Source organism: Prunus persica, chromosome G5 (genome assembly GCF_000346465.2).
Source record: "Prunus persica cultivar Lovell chromosome G5, Prunus_persica_NCBIv2, whole genome shotgun sequence".
In the NCBI taxonomy this organism is placed as follows: domain Eukaryota; kingdom Viridiplantae; phylum Streptophyta; class Magnoliopsida; order Rosales; family Rosaceae; genus Prunus; species Prunus persica.
This window is the reverse complement of record NC_034013.1, coordinates 4,606,990-4,628,966: the sequence shown is the minus strand read 5'-3', so window position 1 is coordinate 4,628,966 and position 21,977 is coordinate 4,606,990. Positions and strand designations below refer to the sequence as shown.

At 46.2% G+C, this 21,977-nt stretch overlaps 2 pseudogenes; both read left to right on the top strand.

Annotated features, from left to right (window-relative positions):
* LOC109949303 lies at positions 4,975-18,544 on the top strand (annotated as a pseudogene).
* On the top strand, positions 20,005-21,282 carry LOC18777650 (annotated as a pseudogene).

Sequence of the window (21,977 nt, the reverse complement as noted above, 5' to 3'; positions counted from 1 at the left end):
AGGTTTAAAAGGATGTTTCAATCACATGAGACAGCTAAGAGTTTGACTTGGTGGCATGCTGCTAGAAAATCAATTGACGGTCAGATGTCTCATCCGGCGGATTCCCCGTCTTGGAAACTTCTTGATGATAAATGGCCTGAGTTTGGTAATGAGCCGAGAAACTTGAGATTGGCTCTTTCATCTGATGGATTCAATCCCCACAGTTCTCTAAGTAGCAGATATAGTTGTTGGCCGGTTATCTTAGTTACATATAATCTCCCTCCATGGCTGTGCATGAAACGAAAGTTCATGATGTTAACCTTATTGATTTCCGGTCCTAAACAACCCGGAAATGATATAGACGTCTACTTGGAGCCTTTGATTGATGATTTAAAATCCTTGTGGGTTGGGATTAGAGGAGTGTATGATGCACATAATGGAGAATACTTTACACTCAGAGCTGCATTAATGTGGACAATTAATGATTTCCCCGCCTATGGAAACTTATCTGGTTGTGTTGTTAAAGGATATAAAGCTTGTCCAATATGCGGCGATGATACACCTAGTCACAGGTTGAAAAATGGCCACAAAATTTGTTACATTGGGCATAGAAAATGGTTACCAATCAATCATCCATATAGGAGGCAACGTGCAGCTTTTAATGGGAAACCTGAATATGGCATACCTCCCGAGCCATTAACCAGAGAAGAAGTGCTGCATATGGTTGAAAATGGTGACAGAGTTTGTTGGAAGAAGAAATCAATATTCTTTGATCTCGAGTATTGGAAATACCTTCCTGTGAGGCATGCCCTAGATGTTATGCACATTGAGAAGAATGTTTGCGATAGTATCATTGGTACATTGCTGGAGATCCCTGGAAAAAATAAAGATGGGATTGCTGCTCGATTAGATTTATTGAACATAGGGGTCAAAACTGATTTGCAACCCGAGTATGGAGAAAGACGTACTCGTTTGCCTCCTGGGCCTTGGAATTTGTCAAGAGCAGAGAAGAGAGAGGTTTGCAATTCTTTCTATGGTATGAAGGTCCCTGAAGGTTATTCTTCAAATATTAAAAATCTTGTATCTTTACAAGATTCAAGACTTCTTGGCCTTAAATCACATGATTGTCATACCTTAATGCAACAATTGCTCCCTGTGGCAATTCGTTCTGTTTTGGAGAAGCCTGCAAGGTATGCAATAACTCGTTTGTGCTTCTTCTTCAATGCTATATGTGCAAAGACTGTTGATGTTTCCAAGCTAGATAAGTTGGAAGAAGATGTAGTAGTTACTCTGTGTTTGCTTGAGAAGTACTTTCCCCCTTCATTCTTTGATGTCATGGTTCATCTAGTAGTACATCTTGTCAGAGAAGTTCGTCTATGTGGGCCAGTATATTTTAGGTGGATGTATCCGTTTGAAAGATATATGAAAGTGCTGAAGGGGTATGTTCAGAATCGTACTCGTCCCGAAGGTTGCATTGCTAAGCGGTATATAGCTGAAGAAGCGGTAGAGTGTTGTACTCAGCATTTATCTGATGTTAGTACAGTTGGAGTGCCTTCAAGCCAAAAGATGGGACTTTCAAAGCCATTATCAGGTTGCACAGTGAGCGTAGTTGATCAGGACCTGTTGAATCAAGCACATCTATATGTCTTGGAGAATACGGAGGAAGTCCTACCTTATATCGAGTACGTATGAGCTTTATTCTTTAAGTTTCCATTTTAAATTATTTCTTATGTTTATCTTCTATATTTAGGACCGTAATGCTTGAATTTTTTGTGTCATGTAGGCAACATATGATTCACATCAAGACTGCTTATCCAAAATTTAGAAAGAGAACAAAGTGGCTGCAGGATAAGCACAATAGCACTTTCATTCAATGGCTACGCTTCAAGGTATATATTGTTGAATAACATATTTCTCTTTTAATTTTCTTCTTATTTATATGTTAGATTGAATTAAGATATGATTAATTTGCAGGTTCAAAGTGAACTTGAGGAAGACAATCATGGCGTATCAGAAAATTTAAGGTGGCTAGCAGCTGGTCCAAACATGTCAGTGCCATTATATAGGAGCTATCTTATTAAAGGTATTAAATTCAATATCAAGGCACAAGATGATGTGCGGACAACTCAAAATAGTGGAGTTTATTTACTTGCACATACCATGCAAGTTGCTAGTGCCAAGGATAAAAACCCAATTCTCTCAAATATGGGTTTCTATGGTGTCATTCAAGAAATTTGGGACCTTGACTACCAAAAGTTTACAATCCCAGTCTTTAGGTGTGATTGGATAGATAGTTCTGGTCTTGTAGTCGACGAACTTGGATTTACCCTTGTAGATTTGAGTAAAATTGGACATAGGAATGACCAATTTGTTTTGGCTTCTCAAGTCAAACAAATATTTTTTGTTGACGACCCGATGCATCGTGGTTGGTCGGTAGTGTTATCAATGCCTAATAGAGAATATAATGATGTTATTGGTGATGAAGTCTTAGGTGATGTGATAATTGAGTGTGAGCCATTTACTAGAGGGATGCCAAATGTTGACACATTTGATGAACTGGTGGGTGAGTTAGGCGGTCAAAATATTCGAGATGGGTGTGAAGATATATGGATTGAATGATGCTTATGTAATTGGCAGTGTATGACATTAATTTTGTAATATATTGTAATGTGATTTCTTCACTTTCTACGTTCAAATAAAACACGACGTTATTGTGAACCAGTTATTCAGCATATTTACCGACGTCTTAAAGCAACGTAACAATGAAGAACCACGACGCAATTGTGAAGCAATTATTCAGGATATCACGTCGGGGAAGGATTAAGAACCGCCATGTAATTCAAAATAACACGACTCCAATCCCATAATACCGACGTCTAAAAAACGAGATATATAATCTGAACGTTAAAAAATACGACGTCATCATACATTTTCCACGTCGCAAGTTCTTTTATAAACGAAGAGGAACGAAATGAATTCCGACGGAAATTCATTATAACCGCCGTCTAATAACAATTAAACGACGTTATTTGTAATACGGCTCTCATCATAATCAACGCCGTCTATATGTTCTGTAATACGGCTCTCATTTATTTGGAACCGACGTTGTTTAGAAGTTCAACGTCGTCTATATTATTAAGTGCGTCGTGAGTAATGATGATAGATATAAATACAACGTCGACTATATAAATGCCACCGACGTTGTTTCGCATTTCAACGTCAACTGTATAAATACATACGTCGTAAATAATGACACTGACAACTATTTCCACGTCATCTTTTTTAGAAAAATCGAAGTGGAAAATTTATTTCACGACGGTTGTTTGTAAATAAGAGACGTAGTATATTTTAATAACGTCGTCTTCTCATGTATTTAAAGACGTCATATTTTTTCTTGTCGTGTAAATTATATTTAACGGCGTAGTATTTTAGTTGTCGTCGTTGTATGTATATCTTGCGGCCTTGTTCTTTTAACATGTGTCATATTTTTCCTTTTTAACGACGGTGATTTGTTTGAGTTGGTCGTCTATTCTCATCCTCGACTATTTTCTAGAACTTTAGCAGACTAAACACGTCTGTTTTTATTGTTTTCCGACGTTGTTTTATTTAACAACGTCTAATATTTATCGTCATTGTTTGTTTCTGAAAATATGACGTATAAATTTTGTAATACGACTCTCATATATTTGTAACCGACGTTGTTTCGTTTTTCAACGTCTACTCAATAAATACATACGTCGTAAATAATGACACTGACAACTATTTCCACGTCATCTTTTATCGAAAAATCGAAGTGGAAAATTAATTTTACGACGGCTGTTTTTATATATGCGACGTAGTAGGTATCAATAACGTCGTCTTCTAATGTATTTAAAGACGTCAAATTTTTTATTGTCGTGAAAATGATATTTAACGGCGTCGTTTTTTTATTTTCGTCGTTGTATGTCTATCTTGTGGCCTTGTTCTCTTAATATGTGTCATATTTTTCCTTTTTAACGACGGTTTTTTTAGAGAGTTGGTCGTCTATTCTCATCCTCGACTGCTTTTTTAGATATTTTTGCAGTACAAAGACGTCGTTTTGTATTTGTTGATGACGTTGTATATTTTAACAACGACGGTGATTTAGCGTCGTGGTATATGAGGGAAAAGATGACGGTGGATTCCACGACCATTGAAAAATCGAATACACGACGGTGATTTACCGTCGTCTTTTTGCTTTTTTGTAGTAGTGTAATATTGGATAATAGAGTACAAGCACGTTTACTTGAGCAATGAAGAGAAAGAGAAACGTTTCACCAACTTCAATAAGACGTTCGAGTTTGTGAAGAATTTCAAGAAAAGTCCGAAGAAGTCGTATACGGTATGGCTCAACCAGTTCGTTGATAAGGACGAGGATGAAATGTCTAAGCCTTGTAGATTGCCCTCTTGAAGGAAGAAGAAAAGGAAGGAGTTGTTTAGGCAGTACTCTGTATCATTCTCTATCATATTTGTATTACAGCTAATATAAGCTTGCATTGCACCAAATCAAATGAATAAAGAGTAAGATTATTTCCTTTCATTTATTAGAATTGAATCTCCAAATTAATAATCTTTCTTTTTGTAGCGCATTATTAAACCTCAAGTATTGAGATTAAGAAACAAATCGGTGGAATGATATTCTCATATTATTATATTCAATTCAATCAATTCAGCAGTTTTATTTCCAATTGAAATACAAAACTCTAACCACAAAATAGGACTCTTTTTGGAGTTTAATTCAGTAACAATCCTTATGCAAGCAACCTTGATAATTTTATAACCTTATTCAGATAATATAATATAAATTTAGCAGTAGAGTACGTATCATTGTAAGACAAGTAATAGAACTTCTAGAAAAGGCCGAGCATTTTGTTCTTCTTTCCCTTTTTTTTTCTTTTCTTTGGCTATATAGGAGTTACGTGCCGCCGACTTAAAATAGTGTTCTAGGGTTTAATCAGAGCTGCATCTGTCATAGCAATGGCGTCTCTCATAGCGATTCGACACGCACGAAGCATGACGCTGTCTTCCTTCTTCAAGACACGATGTCCTCTGCCCCCTCCTCGTTTCACCTCCATCCATAACAACAATTACAACAACATCATAACTCTAAGCACCTCTGTGGTTCCGGTAACAACAGACCTCCGAGAATCAGTGCGCAACCAAACCGACGTCGGCTTAAGAATGACGAATCACCTGTTTCAAACTAAAGCCGACGGGCAGAACATGGTGTACTCGCCGCTGTCCATTCATGTTTTGCTAAGCCTGACAGCAGCTGGTACAAAGGGTGCAACCCAAGACGAGCTGCTCTCTTTCCTAAAGTCTAAGTCCACTGCTGAACTCAACTCCCTCGCCTCCAATCTCGTCCCTCTGGTGTTTGCCGACAGCTCCCCCAGAGGTGGTCCGTGCTTGCCTTCGCAAATGGCCTTTGGGTCGACAAGTCTCTCCCTTTCAAGCCTTCTTTCAAAGAGGTGGTGGATACTTTTTACAAGGGGGTTCCAAAGCAAATCGATTTCCAGAACAAGGCCGAAGAAGCCAGAACTGAAGTCAACTCATGGGCTGCAAAAGAGACTAAGGGCCTTATTGAAGAGGTTCTTCCTTCAAGGACAGGTAATAGCTCAACAAGGCTCATCTTGGCAAATGCATTATACTTCAAAGGAGTTTGGGATAACGAGTTTCATGAATCAAAAACAAAGAAGTATGTTTTCCACCTTCTCAATGGGAGATCAAACATAGAGGCACCCTTCATGACTAGCCACGATGAACAATTTATAAGTGCCTTTTGTTGATGCTCAAAATGGCCCGGCCAATATTGAGTCTAACTTAGTGATTAGATGTGCTGAGTCTTCAGCAGAGAAGAGGGCTGAGGCCCTTGGTGAAATGGGTTGGTGAGAGACCTGTAGAAGGTAAAAAGAGGAGAAGCGATCGTCAAGCTTCGGACACCGGTGTGGTGCCGGCCGAAGGCTCTCCGATGCCTAAGTCAGTTACGAGTAGTAATTCTGGCAGAGTAACAGTAAAAGTGGGAGAGTAGTTCCTGTTTTACCTGGGTATTGTTCCCTATTTATAGGGAAGTGAAAGTGGGAGCTTTGCACAAAGTTCCAATGTGGGACTTTGTGCAAGCCGTTGTGGTGGCGACACGTGTCCCGGAGATTAGGTTTGGCAGCTGAGAGCTTCGGCAGGTGTCTGGCACCTCGGAAGTGTGTCTTCCTTCGGCATGGGAGAAGGCGTGGCTGCCTTGGTGCTAGTCGCTTTGATGCTGGGTCTGCTCGGTTCATTATGGTGTAAACAGTAGTCCCCCAAGTTCGCGGTCGAGAAGTAACTTCTGGGTTGGGAACTTGTGAGTTTTTGTAATTGTAACCGAGCATTCCAGCTTCATTGGGAGCATCAGGGCACTCCCTAGTCCCCCAAGTTGGCAAGCTAGGAGTTGCGTCAACACATGGTAGCTGGGTACCTGGGTACTTGGGCATGTTGCAGATAGGATGGGAGCTGGGTCCCTAGGGGAGCAAGGCCTTCGAAGGAGCCGGGTCCTTTGAAAATTTTGGAGAGAAACGGATTCTTCCACAATGTGTCCATGGCCCTTGCCGTTCGGCAAGGGTCTAGCTCCCTTTTTTTTTTTTTGGGTATGGCCGGGCCATCTGGAAATTTTGGACTTCCCCACAAATGCTCCATGGCCCTTGCCGTTCGGCAAGGGTCTAGCTCCATTTTTTTTTTTTTTTTTTTTTTGAGCTTGGGAGCTAAGCCGTTGGATTGGGCCTTCGGCAAGTAAGGAGGGCTAGGGTTTTTGGAGGGGGAGTATAAAAATGAGGGTGGCCAACATGCCGTTCGGCAGTTCTCCCTTCGTCACTTTGGGGTAGAGATCTTGGTGTGCTAGGTCTTCCTTTCCTTGTTGGGTCTAGGAGCAAGAAGGTTGGGTATTTTGATGTGGGCTTGGGCCATTTAGAAGGATCTAGGGTGTTTGTTTTCAGGCTGCTGAGTGGTGTGCCGTTTCGCATAAATAGAGCTGGGATTTGGAGAGTGCCGTTCGGCAAATTTGTGGAGCAAAGGTTGTGGTAGCAATTCCTTGAGGTCCTTCGGCAAGGGCTTAGTAATTCTTCGGAGTCGGTTGAGTTATCTTCGGCAAGGAGTGTAGCAATTGTCTAGGTCTTTAGGTATGGCGGCAGGAGCACGATCCGATTGTGGGAGCTAGGGACCACGGATTGGGAGCATATCCTGCTGCGAGCTCATTGTGATTGTGGCTGGACCCTTGCCGTTCGGCAAGGGTGATTGGGAAGGAGTGAAGGCCAGTTTGTAGCTTCGGCAACTCGTGGAGTGAAGGCCAGTTTGTAGCTTCGGCAACTCGTGGAGTGAAGGCCAGTTTGTAGCTTCGGCAACTGACTGGCGTCGGCTGTGCGAGGCTAGGGGCTGAGCAAGGGAGCTGCCGCGATCAGATTGGGCTGGACAATGGTGAGTACGGCTGCGGCAGGCTTCCGTCCGAGGAGGACCAGCTGAACCCTTGCCGATCGGCAAGGGTGGTGTTGGCTTGTTTCACACTTCGACAAAGGGTGTAGAAATTTGGATCTCTTCGGCTCTTGCCGTTCGGCAAGGAGCTTGGCGCCGACGGGCAGTTGTGGGCACGGCTTCGGTCGTAGGGCCCGGGCAGTTTTGGAGCTGGACGAGTGGTCTTCACGAGCTGGGCCGAAAAATAGCTGGGTGTGGAGAGTAGTTTGGCCGAAAATAGCTGGGCCAAAAAATAGTTGGGTTTTTGTGCTGTCGCTTAGCCTCTCGAGCTAGACCATCCCCGCGGCAGGTGAGTCCCATTTTTGGTGCGTCCCGGGCCTTGCCGTTCGGCAAGCCACCCATGACATGTGTTGTAAAACGTATTTGGGTGCCTTGAAAATTTTTTTTTTTTTTTTTTTTTTTTTTTTTTTTTTTTTTTTTTGCCTTGGCTTTGAACAAATTTGGGCTCTAGCCTTAAACAAATTAGGGCCCTAGCCTTGTAATAATATTGGGCCTATTTGTGTTTGCACGGGCCTTGCCGTTCGGCAAGTCCATCTAAAGTATTGGTTTGGGTGTCTTTATCAAATCTGGGCTTAGCCTTGTAATAGGATTGGGCTTACAAGGTAGTCTAGCACACTTGGAATTTTGAGGGCCTCATTTTGTGTTTGCACGGGCCTTGCCGTTCGGCAAGGCCCCTAATTTTACCTCAATTTGTTGTTTTTGGTGGTTTGTGCATTTTGAAAATTGAATTTCAAAATGTGTAGGTACAAGGGTTTTGAGAGGGAAAAGATGAAAGGGTGCTAGGGTTTGCTCGTGAATCGAGACGTGGTACCCTTAGTTGGCTATTTAATAGGAACTTGGGTGGTGAAGGCATCACACTTGGCTTGAGTTTGAGAAAAAATTGTGAGAATTTGAAGGAGAGGAGGCGATTTCCGGCGAGAAGATTGTGGAGAAGATTGTGGTGGTGCTTGTGGCGGAGGTGATTTCCGGCAATCCATTTTTGGTGCTACGAACAAGGTTAGACCTTATTTCGCTAGAACTTCTGAATTGAAATGTCTTGTTTTGTATGAACATGTTGAAGGCTTAGGAAGAACACTTTGAATATGCATGAACATGTAGAATTCTTGCCTGGCATGAAGATTTGTCAAATTTCTGTTGTTGTGGTTTGATCCTCTCCGCATGTGCATTTAGTTCCTTTTTCTTGTTTTTCCGTATTTGTAGATGTCTGAAAGTTCTGATAGGGAAAGTCTTGACCCCCCTGCCTTCGGCGGGGATGATACTGAGAGTCCAGAGCCGAGTCAATATATATGTTCTGAAGAGGAAAGTTCAGAGACAGAGGGTATGGTGGAAGGAACCATAGAAAGTAGGATGATAGGGCCTGGGGGTGAGAGGGCTGAGCCATCGGGAGACTCTGGGTCGGCTGCATATAGGGAGATGCAGAGAAATTATATAGAGTTAGAGGCTATAGCAAATCGGGTTCTAGCCTTGCCTCAGACGCAAGAAGTGGGTTCGAGCAACCAGGCATCACCATCAGGGTCTGTGGGTATAGCAGTGGCTTCGGTGTCAGAGGGATTAGACATCCGGGTTGGTGTCCCGTTGCCGAGGCGGAATACACTTACAGAAGCGAAATTGGCCCAGCTACGAACAGATTTTTGTGTGCCAGCCTATGTGGGCTTGAGGTTACCCACGGAGGCTGATGTAGTCAGATATCCCTCGGATGGCTCCGTGATGATTTTTACAGATATGTATCGGCATGGTTTCAGACTACCGTTTCATCCGTGGGTTCAGATGATGTTGGCCAAGTTGGGGTATGCACCGGGGCAGTATAATCCCAACTTTTGGATTCTTCTTCATGGGGTGTATATCGCCTGGTGGTTGGCTGGGTTAGGGGAGCCAACGTTTGAGCAGTTCATGTACCTGTACTCCATTTCGAAGCAACAGGGGAATTTTGGCTGGGTACAGGCCAATTGCCGAAAGGCGAAGGAGAGGGGCTATTTTATTGGACACAAGCCCACAACGCAAAAGTCCTGGAGGAACAGGTGGTGCTTGGCCTATGGGGACTGGGAATGTTCTCCAGGGAAGAGCGTTGTCCAGCACATTCCTACCCACTTCCAGTCTATAGGTCCTTGCCCCATCCCTTAAGATTGTCCAATGCCTGATTGTGTTGTTTTGGCTCCTATTTTTGGTTCTGTACTTCCTCTGTGCCAGTGTAAATGGCTAAGTAGTTTTTAACTCTTGATGCAGGTTCAGTGAAGTGGGGCCCTATCTCCAAGGAGCAAGAAGACGAAGTTGAGTGGGTGAGGGCGCAGCTATCAGAGACTGAGCGTGAGTGCGGGAACCTAGTCACGCAGAAGAATTTGTTTGAGTCCGGACTGCTGCAAGGAAGTAAGTACCTGGGTTATCTTTTTGTTGTGTGCTGAGCCTTTGTAAGTTTGAGTAATAGAATTGCTTTGTTTGTTTTGACAGTGGCTGGCATCATAAGGGGGAGCACGAAGGTGGCCGTAGACATTGATGAGGCCGAGATGCAGAAGCGGCTGAAGGAGTCTCGGGCCAAGAAAGCTGAGAAAAGTGCTGGGAAACGACCCAGGGATGATGATGAGGGTCGGGTCGCAGATGTGCTGGGGAAGAGGAAGGCTTTGGAGGAGGCTCATCAGCATGTGATGGGGTCAGGGCCGAGGCTTCCGCCCTTTGATCTACAGGCACCGCCGAAGCTACCCTTCGGCATGGAGGACGTGTTCGCTGAAGGGGTAGAGAAGGTAGACTTCGGCAGGCTACGCCAGCAGAAGAAGGAGGTCAACCTGGCTATGCACCGGCAGGAGGTGCCCTTAGTGAACGTCTTCCTGGAAGGCGTGAAGAGCGACCCTGAGGCTCTGGCGAGGACTCCAGCTTCTTCCTTCATCGACCGGGCCCAAAAGACGATCCTCACCTCTGCCTATGTAAGTGTTTAGGCCCTTTTTGAATGTATTTGTGTTGGATTATTTTTGTGTGGATTGACTAACATGGTTTTGGTTTTGCAGGCCTTTGGCGAGATGTACGTCAGCATGGCCAAGGCTGACAAGGAGATCCAGAGGCTGAAGAGGCGGGATGAGCTAGCCAAGAGCAAAATGGCAGAGGCGCAGGAGGCCATCCGAGAGAAGAACACCTTGCTGGTTCAGAAGGCGGCCCTGGCCAAGGAGGTGGAGGAGCTGAAGAGATCTAGGGCCGAGGAGGTGGCTGTTGCCCGAGCCGAGGCGATTGAGTCCTTCCGATCCTCAGAGGAGCTGAAGAGCTATATCATGGACCGACTGGTTGATGAGCAGCTTCGCTGGGAAGATAGGTTGGTTAGGTTCAACCCCTCACTGGAGATTAACTTTGACACCAGTGGCGAGCCTCCTGCACAGACCCCTCCTGCTGATGCTAGCGCCCCGACACCAGAGGCTGAGCCAGCCACTGAGGATGCTCCGTCGACCGAGTCCTGAAGGCGTTGCCTTCGTGATGTGTTATAGCTATTTTGTATTTTAGTGATTGTGTTGGAACACTTGTTTGTTTATTTTGGTTATGTATGAACATTTGTCCTTGCCTGGAGCAAGGCTGTTTTTATTTATGATATGAACTTAGCTTGATATCAATTGTGGTAAGAATGATAACAATGTGAGTTCATGAGAATGGGCCTGAGTCAGGCATTTCATTGAAATAGATGCCGAAAGGCAGAAGGTACAAGTGGTCTAGGGTCTAGATACCTTACGTCTAACTTACAGTAAATAATCAAGACCAAAGTATTGTCCTAGGGTCTAGATATGTTTACTTGTAATAGTACTTGAGGTGGTCAGCATTCCACGGGTGAGGCAGCGTCTTGCCTGTGGAATCACGAAGCTGATAAGTGCCAGGGCGGCAGATTTTGATAATCTCGTAAGGACCTTCCCATGTAGGGCCGAGGGTACCTTCGTTGGGATTTTTGGTAGCCAAGGAAACCTTGCGCATGACCTAGTCCCCCATTTTGAAAGCACGGGGCTTGACTCGGGAGTCATAGTATTTGGCGATGCGTTGCTTGTACGCGGCATTGCGCATGCTCGATTGGTCCCGGAGTTCGTCAATGAAGTCGAGGTTGAGGGCCAACTGCTCGTCATTGGCCGTGGCATCGTAAGTGGAGGTTCGGTATGTGGGCTGGCCAATCTCTACCGGAGCCACGGCCTCGGTTCCAAATGATAGGGAGAACGGCGTTTCACCCGTGGATGTGCGGAAGGTGGTGCGGTAGGACCAGAGTACTTCTGGGAGTAGTTCTGGCCAGCAGCCCTTGGCTTTGTCAAGTTTTGTCTTGAGGGTCTTCTTGATAATTTTGTTCACGGCTTCGACCTGGCCATTGGACTGAGGATGGGCTGGGGAGGCGAAACACAGACGAATCTTGAGGTTGGAACAAAATTGTTTGAATTTGGCGTTGTCAAATTGCCGGCCATTGTCGGTGACGATGGAGTTGGGGATGCCGAAGCGACATACAATGTTTTGCCACACAAAGGATTCGATGCGAGCCGCAGTGATGGTGGCCAAGGCCTCGGCCTCAGCCCACTTGGTGAAGTAGTCTACGGCCACAACAGCATACTTGACTTGGCCCTTGCCCTCTGGCATCGGTCCGATGAGATCCAGTCCCCATTGGGCAAATGGCCAAGGACTGACCATGGCCGTCAGTGGTTCTGCCGGGAGTTGTGGAATGTTGGCGAATCTCTGACATTTGTCGCATTTTTGGGTGAAGGCCTGGGCGTCAGTGTGGAGTGAAGGCCAGAAGTATCCTTGGCGGATTGCCTTATGAGCTAACGAGCGTGCGCCCGAGTGGTTGCCGCAGATGCCTTCATGGATTTCTCGGAGGACATAGTGACCCTCCTCTGGAGTCAGGCATCGGAGGTAAGGAAGGCTGAAACCCCGCTTGTATAAGGAGCCGTTAATGATCAGGTAACGGGCAGAGCGATGGCGAACGCGTCGTGCTTCTGCCAGATTAGCCGGTAGTGTTTGGTTTTGTAAGAATTGGAGGATGGGGTCCATCCATGTAGGGCTGTGATCAATAGTGCAGATGAGTGGGGCTTGTGTGCTGGGCTGGGCCAAAAACTCGATGTGGATGTGGCGGCCCAGTCCTTGCTCCAAGGCTGATGCCAACCTGGCTAGTGCATCCGCATGGCTATTCTCGGAGCGCGGCACCTGCCTGATAGAGTGGGCTTGGAAGTTTGCCAGCAAGTGCCGAGCGTGCTGGAGGTAGGCCGTCATAGAGGCATCCTTAGCCGTGAAGTCCTGGTTGACCTGGTGGACCACAAGTTGTGAATCGCTGAATATCTGAATTTGCCTGGCGTCCATCTCTTTGGCTAATCGAAGACCAGCTAAGAGTGCTTCATATTCGGCCTCATTGTTGGAGGCTTGGAATTTGAAGCGAAGGGCGTACTCGAGGGCAACCTTGTCTGGGGAGATGAGAACGAGGCCGGCCCCACAGCCCTGGGCATTAGAAGAGCCGTCTACGAATAAGGTCCACAGGGGCTGGGTTAGGTCGAGATTGCCTTCGGTGGGGGTTTGGTCCTGGCTGGGAGGGGGGTTGGGTTCGGTTATGAGCTGGGTAGCTGCGGAAGCTTGGGGATCCGTGAATTCGGATAGGAAGTCAGCAACGGCCTGGCCCCTCATAGCCGGGCGGGGTTTGTAGTGAATATCAAACTCGCCCAGTTCAATGGCCCATTTGACCAGCCTCCCAGAGGTTTCTGGGTTCTGCAACACCTGTCGGAGCGGTTGGTTGGTTAAGACATGGATGGTGTGAGCTTGGAAATATGGTCGGAGGCGTCTTGCCGAGACGACCAGGGCGAATGCCAATTTTTCGATGTCCGGGTAACGAACTTCGGCATCTTGCAATGCTTTACTAACATAATGCACTGGGTGCTCCGCGTGATCTTTTGATCGGATGAGCACAGAGCTAACAGCCGAAGCTGAGATGGAGAGATAAATCACGAGGATGTCTCCGTGCTCAGGGGTTGACAATAAAGGGGCCCGGCCCATATACTCTTTGAGCTCGCTGAAAGCCGTGTCGCATTCAGCAGTCCAGGTGATGTTTCTTTTGGTGCCTTTAAGGGCCTTGAAGAATGGGGCGCAGCGGTCAGTGGCTTTGGAGATAAATCTGGTCAGGGCTGCGACACGCCCTGTAAGGCTTTGGATATCCTTGACCGTCTTAGGTATTGTCATATCTAAGATGGCCTGGATCTTTTCTGGATTGGCCTCAATGCCCCTCTGGCTGATCATGAAGCCAAGGAATTTTCCGGAAGCCACCCCGAATGCACATTTGGTGGGGTTAAGCCTCATTTTGTATTGCTTCAGGATGGTGAACATGGCAGAGAGGTTGGGGATGTGCTGGTCAGCCGTGCGACTCTTGACTAGCATGTCATCGACATAGACCTCCATGGTATTGCCAATCAGGGGGGCAAAGAGCTGATTCACCAGACGCTGATAAGTAGCCCCGGCGTTTTTGAGGCCGAAGGGCATCACCTTATAGCAGTAGAGGCCGCGGTCCGTAATGAAAGAGGTGTGGGCCTGATCTTCGAGGTGCATGAAGATCTGGTTGTAACCTGAATAAGCATCCATGAAGCTAAGGAGGGCGTGGCCGGCTGTGGCGTCGACTAGCTGGTCAATGCGGGGTAGCGGGAAGCTGTCCTTTGGGCATGCCCGATTAAGGTTGGTGTAGTCGACACACATGCGCCAACCCTTTCTTGGCTTGCGGACCATCACGACATTGGCCAGCCATGTGGGATAGTCAACCTCCCTGATGAATCGGATACTACTCAATCGATCCACCTCCGCCTTCATGGCCTCATAGCGCTCGGGATCATAGGCTCGACGCTTCTGTCGGACTGGTCGGACGGCAGGATTGACGCTAAGCCTATGAGATATGATGTCTGGTGATATGCCAGGCATGTCATTGTAGGACCAAGCGAAGACTTCGGAGTTGAGGCGGAGGAAGGCGACCAGGTCAGAGCGAAGCTCTGGTGAGATGGAGGTGCCGATCCGGACTTGTCGATCCGGGATATCGTCATGGAGGGTAACCAGCTCCAGGTCCTCCATAGGTTCGGCCTGTGATGCGATGGACTCCTCCCTGGGGTCTTCAGGTGGGTCTGTGCCAGCTTGAGGAGGGGCGGGAGCCTGGGTTACTGCTAGGGCTTCACTCCTATGTTGGCGATTGGTGGATTTGACGGCTGAAGCATAGCAGCTTCGGGCTCCGAGTTGGTCGCCGCGCACCGTGCCTGGGCCATTAGGAGTAGGGAACTTCAACAGCAGCATATGCGTGGAAATAAAAGCCTTCATTTGGGCCAAGGCTGGGCGGCCGAGGATGACGTTGTAGGCCGTGGGGCAATCGACGATAAGGAAGGGGGTGGTGATCGTCGTCCGCTGGGGTGCGGCCCCAATTGAGATGGGGAGATGAATGCTGCCGATGGGCTGGACCACATCACCTGAGAAGCTCACAAGGGGTGTGATGCTTCGGTCGAGTAGGTGAGGCGGGACCTGGAGTTCATTGAAGCACTCGGCGAACATCACATTGACCGAGCTACCAGTGTCCACCAGGATACGCCCAACGTCGAAGTTAGAAATGTCAGCCCGGATAATGAGTGGATCGTCATGGGGGAGGATAACACCACGCTCCTCCTCCTCGCAGAAGGTAATGGGGGCCCAGCCAGTCCTGTGGGTCTTTGGCAATCGTCCCTACTCGGTGCTGAAGACCTGGTGCGCATAGGTGGAGCGGACATAATGTTTGATGGAGTTGTTGGAGGTGCCAGCCAGGGTAGGACCTCCGCTGATGGTGGAGATCATGTTGATTTGTCGTTGGTGAGGGTTAGGCGGGGCTGGTATGTTGCGCACATAGTTGTCCAGCTTACCCTCCCGGATGAGCCCTTCAATGATGTTGCGCAACGCAACACAAGACTCGGTGTCATGGCCGCTGAATTGATGAAAGCGGCAGAAGACCCCCGTGTTTGGCATAGGCTTGTTGGATGGTCTCCGGGGGGGTGGCTTGGGGATGATGGGGGCTTCACGTGCCAGGACGTTCTCATAGGTGGTGTTGAGGGTCGTAAAAACCTCAAACCTGGGCCTGGGTGCGAATGGAAGTGGGGCCCGATCACCAGGCCTGGGAGGGTTGCTTCCACTAGATTGATGGGGGTTGCCATGTCTGCCACGTTTGTGATTGCTGAAGGGATGCTGGTAGCTATCCTTCCGCTTATGTGGTTGGTTGTCCTGGGCAATCGGGGCAGGGGTAGAATGCTGAGGTGGGGCTGGGGCGGGTGCTGAAGCAGGTGGAGGGTCGGCGAAAGTGTTGCGCGCCAAGTTGGCTGGGCCACGCTTGGAATTGAAGTATTCAGCCTTAGCGTGGATTGCCGCCTGCTTCATCAGCTCTGCATATGTGTTCCAACTGTTGCTATGAACCAGGTAGCGGAAGTTGGACTCGCGGAGGCCGCTCTTAAAAGCGCCGAAGGCAGCGCGATCGTCAGTGTCTGGGCAGCGAGAGTATTCATGACTGAACCGAGCTGCATATTCCCGTAGGGGTTCGTCCTCAGCCTGCCTAAGCATATACAAGTCGTCGGCAGAGTATAGGCGATCAGTCTGGATCATAAAATGGTCCAGGAACGTCTGCTTGAGACTATCGAAGGAGTTGATGGTGCAGGGGTGGAGCCTGTAGAACCAATTCAGGGCCGCGCCGCTGAGGGTGGAAGGGAAAAGGAGGCACATGCCTTCATCAGTGAGGCCTTTGCACCCAAGGGCAGACTGGAAGGAGTGGATGTGGGTGAGAGGGTCCTCCGTGCCAGTGTAGAAAGCGATGCGGAGGGGCTGGATATCTTTCTCCTGGTGGTAGTGGAGGATGCGTTCGGTAAAGGGCCCTGGTCGTGGTTTTGCCCAGAGGGGTTGATGGCTGCGTTGTTGTTCGCTTTCCAGGCGCCGGACCTTTTCGAAGAGAAGCCTCATGGCCGGGTCGGCATGAGGAAGAGTTTCAGGCGCCAAAGGCCTGGGGGCGGGGCAGACAGGGACTGGGGATTGTTCCCAATTTTCCAGCGCCCCGGTGTGGTAATTTGGCCAGGTCTCCGAATTATAAAAGTCCCAAGTATCCGAGTCCCCGACACCTTCCTCGTCGGGTATGCGGACGGGGGCTGGCGAAGGGCCCAGGTGTGTCACCCGTGGGTCTTCGAGGTTGACAGGGATAGGGATCGGCCTTGGCTGGCGGTCCGAGAGGCGATCCCTGCAATCTTGGTAGATCCTAACTGGTTCATGGGGCCGGTCCCTCGATGGGGGAACGCAAAGGGGTCGTGACTGGGCTATCTCCGGATGAAGGTGGTCTTTACCCTTGCGGAGCCTAGCCTGGGCCGAGGCATTGTGGCTGGAATGTACCGGCTGGTTCGGCTGAGTAGGCCCAACGTTCTGGGTGAGGTCTTGCTGGGCATCCTGGGTGTAAGTCCTTTCCCAGTTCCGCTTTAAAACACGGTAGTCATGTTCTAGCTCAATGTTCTTGCAATGAAGGTGGTCGTATTTTTCCGACATTTTAGTGACACTGTCGCGGAGACGCTCCACTTCTGCCTGGAGAGTGGCATCTTCCGAAGATCTCCTTCTAGAAGTACCATCGCGGGGGGTATGATGCTGGGTATCGCGGCTATCCTCGGTCGGCATGGCAGAATGTGGGGTGAAGAAGAGGCGACGGGGCCTGAGGGGTGAAGGAGCCAGCTGGGCTGATAGAGAAAGAGGGGATTCAAGTGTCGATTTCCCACAGACGGCGCCAAACTGTTGATGCTCAAAATGGCCCGGCCAATATTGAGTCCAACTTAGTGATTAGATGTGCTGAGTCTTCAGCAGAGAAGAGGGCTGAGGCCCTTGGTGAAATGGGTTGGTGAGAGACCTGTAGAAGGTAAAAAGAGGAGAAGCGATCGTCAAGCTTCGGACACCGGTGTGGTGCCGGCCGAAGGCTCTCCGATGCCTAAGTCAGTTACGAGTAGTAATTCTGGCAGAGTAACAGTAAAAGTGGGAGAGTAGTTCCTGTTTTACCTGGGTACTGTTCCCTATTTATAGGGAAGTGAAAGTGGGAGCTTTGCACAAAGTTCCAATGTGGGACTTTGTGCAAGCCGTTGTGGTGGCGACACGTGTCCCGGAGATTAGGTTTGGCAGCTGAGAGCTTCGGCAGGTGTCTGGCACCTCGGAAGTGTGTCTTCCTTCGGCATGGGAGAAGGCGTGGCTGCCTTGGTGCTAGTCGCTTTGATGCTGGGTCTGCTCGGTTCATTATGGTGTAAACACCTTTGACGGCTTCAAAGTCTTAAAACTCCAATACAAACGAGCAAAAGATGAGAAGCGGGGTTTTTCCATGTGCTTGTTTCTTCCAGATGAAAAAGATGGGCTACCAGCTCTAGTTGAGAGAGTTTGTTCTGAGCCTGGCTTCTTAGATCGCCATATTCCACATTACCATGTTGAAGTGGGTAACTTTAGAATCCCAAAGTTTAAGATTACTTCTAGTTTTAGTGTTTGTCACATTCTGAAGCAGTTAGGTCTGGAGCTCCCATTCCTTTTTTATCCATATAAAGGAGGCAACTTGACAGAGATGGTGGAATCGCCTTCGGGTGAGGACCCTTTTGTTTCAGATATGCGCCAGGAAGCGGTCATTGAAGTTAATGAAGAAGGAACGGAAGTTGCAGCTGTTACAACTTTCGATTTGATGGATGGGTCGTCACTAGATATGCCTAAGGAGATAGACTTTGTGGCAGATGACCCATTCTTGTTTTTGAACAGAGACGAAATGATAGACTTTGTGGCAGATCACCCATTCTTGTTTTTGATCAGAGACGAAATGACTGGAGCGGTGTTGTTCATCGGGCAGCTGCTCAATCCTCAAAATCCTGCAAACGCTAACCTTGCTCAAGCATTTGAGGATTGGATAATCGAGTACAAGCGCGTTTACTCGAGTAATGAAGAGAAAGAGAGACGTTTCGCCAACTTCAAGAAGACGTTCGAGTTTGTGGAGAATTTCAATAAAGGTCCAAAGCAGTCATTTACAGTAGGGCTCAACCAATTTGCTGATCGTAGCGACAATGAAAAGCTTGCCATATGTTGAAAAAGAAGAAATTAAGGAAGGAGATGTTTAGGCTAAACCTTAAACCCTCAAGCTATTATTAATAGCTTAGCTTTCAAAAATTAAGTAAGAGTACGATTACTACACTACAAATATATATATATATATATAATTATTATTACTCAATATATATTTCTATGGAGGATATCATGTCAATTTCTGCTTTTAACTTTATCCTCAATCTGTAGCTCGTTATGTAATAATCCGTGAAGGAAATTTTTTTCTGAATAATAATCTGTGAACCACATTTCAGATACTTGTTCAACGCGTGGGGCTTATCCATTCCCACGTATGCCTTTCTCTGTAGCTGTCCCTTCATTTTGTGTCAATCAAGAAATTAGGGTTTAGCAATGAGATTTTATCAAAGAAACTTTGTCATATTATTGTTCCTAGCATTATTACTATTGGTCGGGAACTCAGAGGTAATGTCTGAAGCCACTTCCCCTACAACATCAATATCGTCAAGGAGGAAAATCTTGTAAACGTTGCTCAAGCATTCGAGGATTGGATAATAGATCAAGCACGTTTACTCGAGCAATGAAGAGAAAGAGAAACGTTTCACCAACTTCGATAAGACGTTCGAGTTTGTGAAGAATTTCAAGAAAAGTCTGAAGAAGTCGAATACGGTATGACTTAACCATTTCGCTGATAAGGACGAGGATGAAATGTTTAAGCGTTGCAGATTGCCCTCTTGAAGGAAGAAGAAAAGGAAGGAGTTGTTTTGGCGGTACTCTGTATCTTTCTCTATCATATTTGTATTACAGCTAATATAAGCTTTCATTGCACCAAATCAAAGGAATAAAGAGTAAAATTATTTCCTTTCATTTATTAGAATCGAATCTCCAAATTAATAATCTTTCTTTTTGTAGCGCATTATTAAACCTCAAGTATTGAGATTAAGAAACAAATCGGTGGAGCAAAGGATCCACTAGTGTAGTGATATGGAGTATCTACTCCCTCTGGCAAGGTTCTGGGTTCGAGTCCTAGCATTCGTGTAGTGTGTGTGAGTTTAGTATGCTATTGCCCCTTTCAATAGGAAATGTCATAAAATAAAAAATAAAAAATAAAATCGATGGAATGATATTCTTTTATTATTATATTCAATTCAATCAATTCAGCAGTTTTATTATCCAATTGAAATACAAAACTCTAACCACAAAATAGGACTCTTTTTGGAGTTTAATTCAGTAACAATCCTTATGCAAGCAACCTTGATAATTTTATAACCTTATTCAGATAATATAATATAAATTTGGCAGTAGAGTACGTTTTGTTCTTCTTTCCTATTTTTTTCTTTTCTTTGGCTATATAGGAGTTACGTGCTGCAGATTTAAAATAGTGTTCTAGGGTTTAATCAGAGCTACATCTGTCATAGCAATGGCGTCTCTCATAACGATTCGACACTCATGAAGTACGACGCTGTCTTCCTTCTTCAAGACACGATGTCCTCTGCCCCCTCCTCGTTTCACCTCCATCCACAACAACAATTACAACAACATCAGAACTTTAAGCACCTCTGTGGTTCCGGCAACAATAGACCTCTGAGAATCAGGCGCAACCAAATCGACGTCGGTTTAAGAATGAAGAAGCACCTGTTTCAAACTGAAGCCGGGCAGAACATGGTGTACTCACCGCTGTCCATTCATGTTTTGCTAAGCCTGACAGCAGCTGGTACACAGGGTGCAACCCAAGACGAGCTGCTCTCTTTCGTAAAGTCTTAAGTCCACCTCGGAACTCAACTCCCTCGCCTCCAATCTCGTCCCTCTGGTGTTTGCCGACAGCTCCCCCAGCGGCGGTCCGTGCTTGACCTTAGCAAATGGCCTTTGGGTCGACAAGTCTCTCCCTTTCAAGCCTTCTTTCAAAGAGGTGGTGGATACTTTTTACAAGGGGGTTCCAAAGCAAATCGATTTCCAGAACAAGGCCGAAGAAGCCAGAACTGAAGTCAACTCATGGGCTGCATAAGAGACTAAGGGCCTTATTGAAGAGGTTCTTCCTTTAGGACGGTTAATAGCTCAACAAGGCTCATCTTGGCAAATGCATTATACTTCAAAGGAGTTTGGGATAACGAGTTTCATGAATCAAAAACAAAGAAGTATGTTTTCCACCTTCTCAATGGGAGATCAAACATAGAGGCACCCTTCATGACTAGCCACGATGAACAATTTATAAGTGCCTTTGACGGCTTCAAAGTCTTAAAACTCCAATACAAAAGAGCAAAAGATGAGAAGCGGGGTTTTTCCATGTGCTTGTTTCTTCCAGATGAAAAAGATGGGCTACCAGCTCTAGTTGAGAGAGTTTGTTCTGAGCCTGGCTTCTTAGATCGCCATATTCCACATTACCATGTTGAAGTGGGTAACTTTAGAATCCCAAAGTTTAAGATTACTTCTAGTTTTAGTGTTTGTCACATTCTGAAGCAGTTAGGTCTGGAGCTCCCATTCCTTTTTTATCCATATAAAGGAGGCAACTTGACAGAGATGGTGGAATCGCCTTCGGGTGAGGACCCTTTTGTTTCAGATATGCGCCAGGAAGCGGTCATTGAAGTTAATGAAGAAGGAACGGAAGCTGCAGCTGTTACAACTTTCGATTTGATGGAGGGGTCGTCACTATATAAGCCTAAGAAGATAGACTTTGTGGCAGATCACCCATTCTTGTTTTTTATCAGAGAGGAAATTACTGGAGCCGTGTTGTTCATCGGGTAGCTGCTTAATCCTCTACACTGATTATATATTACTAGACTGGTATTATATAAATCCTCTCTGAGTATTTACATCATTCTTCATAATTTTTTTTAAATATTTTATGGGAGTCTTTAAGTTTAGGTGGAAATTATGAATTACAAGCAAGCCAGAAATGTCCATGGAAGTTCAGACTTTTGTTTAACTTTCATCGTGGATATATGATTTAATTCTTTTACTTGTCAAATGCTTTAATTCGTAAGGTGTGTAAAACTTCATAAAGGAGGTCCATGAATTTTGTCACATTAAGTCTACTTGCATATACTTTTCTTAGTTTCTACATGTGTACAAGGGATCTTGGACTATATCTATATATATCGTCCCAAATCGAGCTCTTTAGTATATAACTTGAAGGATAATGATTTTAAATTCTCATCCTCTCCTTTGGCTTGATTTATTCAATCCTAAGACTAGAAAAAAGAGGGCAGAAGAGACAGGAATGCGAGTGCAAAATGATGCAAATGAGTTTTGGTTAGCATATAGGAGCCAATTTCTATCAACAATTCATGAAGCAAATGGCTCCTTGCTTCCTTATATTTCTTGGCAATAGACCTTTGAATTTTTCTTCTTACATTCGAAACCTATGGGTTTGAACCCAAGCTGGAAAACAGAGAACGATGCAGGTGGCAATGTGTTTTATGGAATTTGAGCTAACTGTGTCTACAAATTTTTGGTGCCTT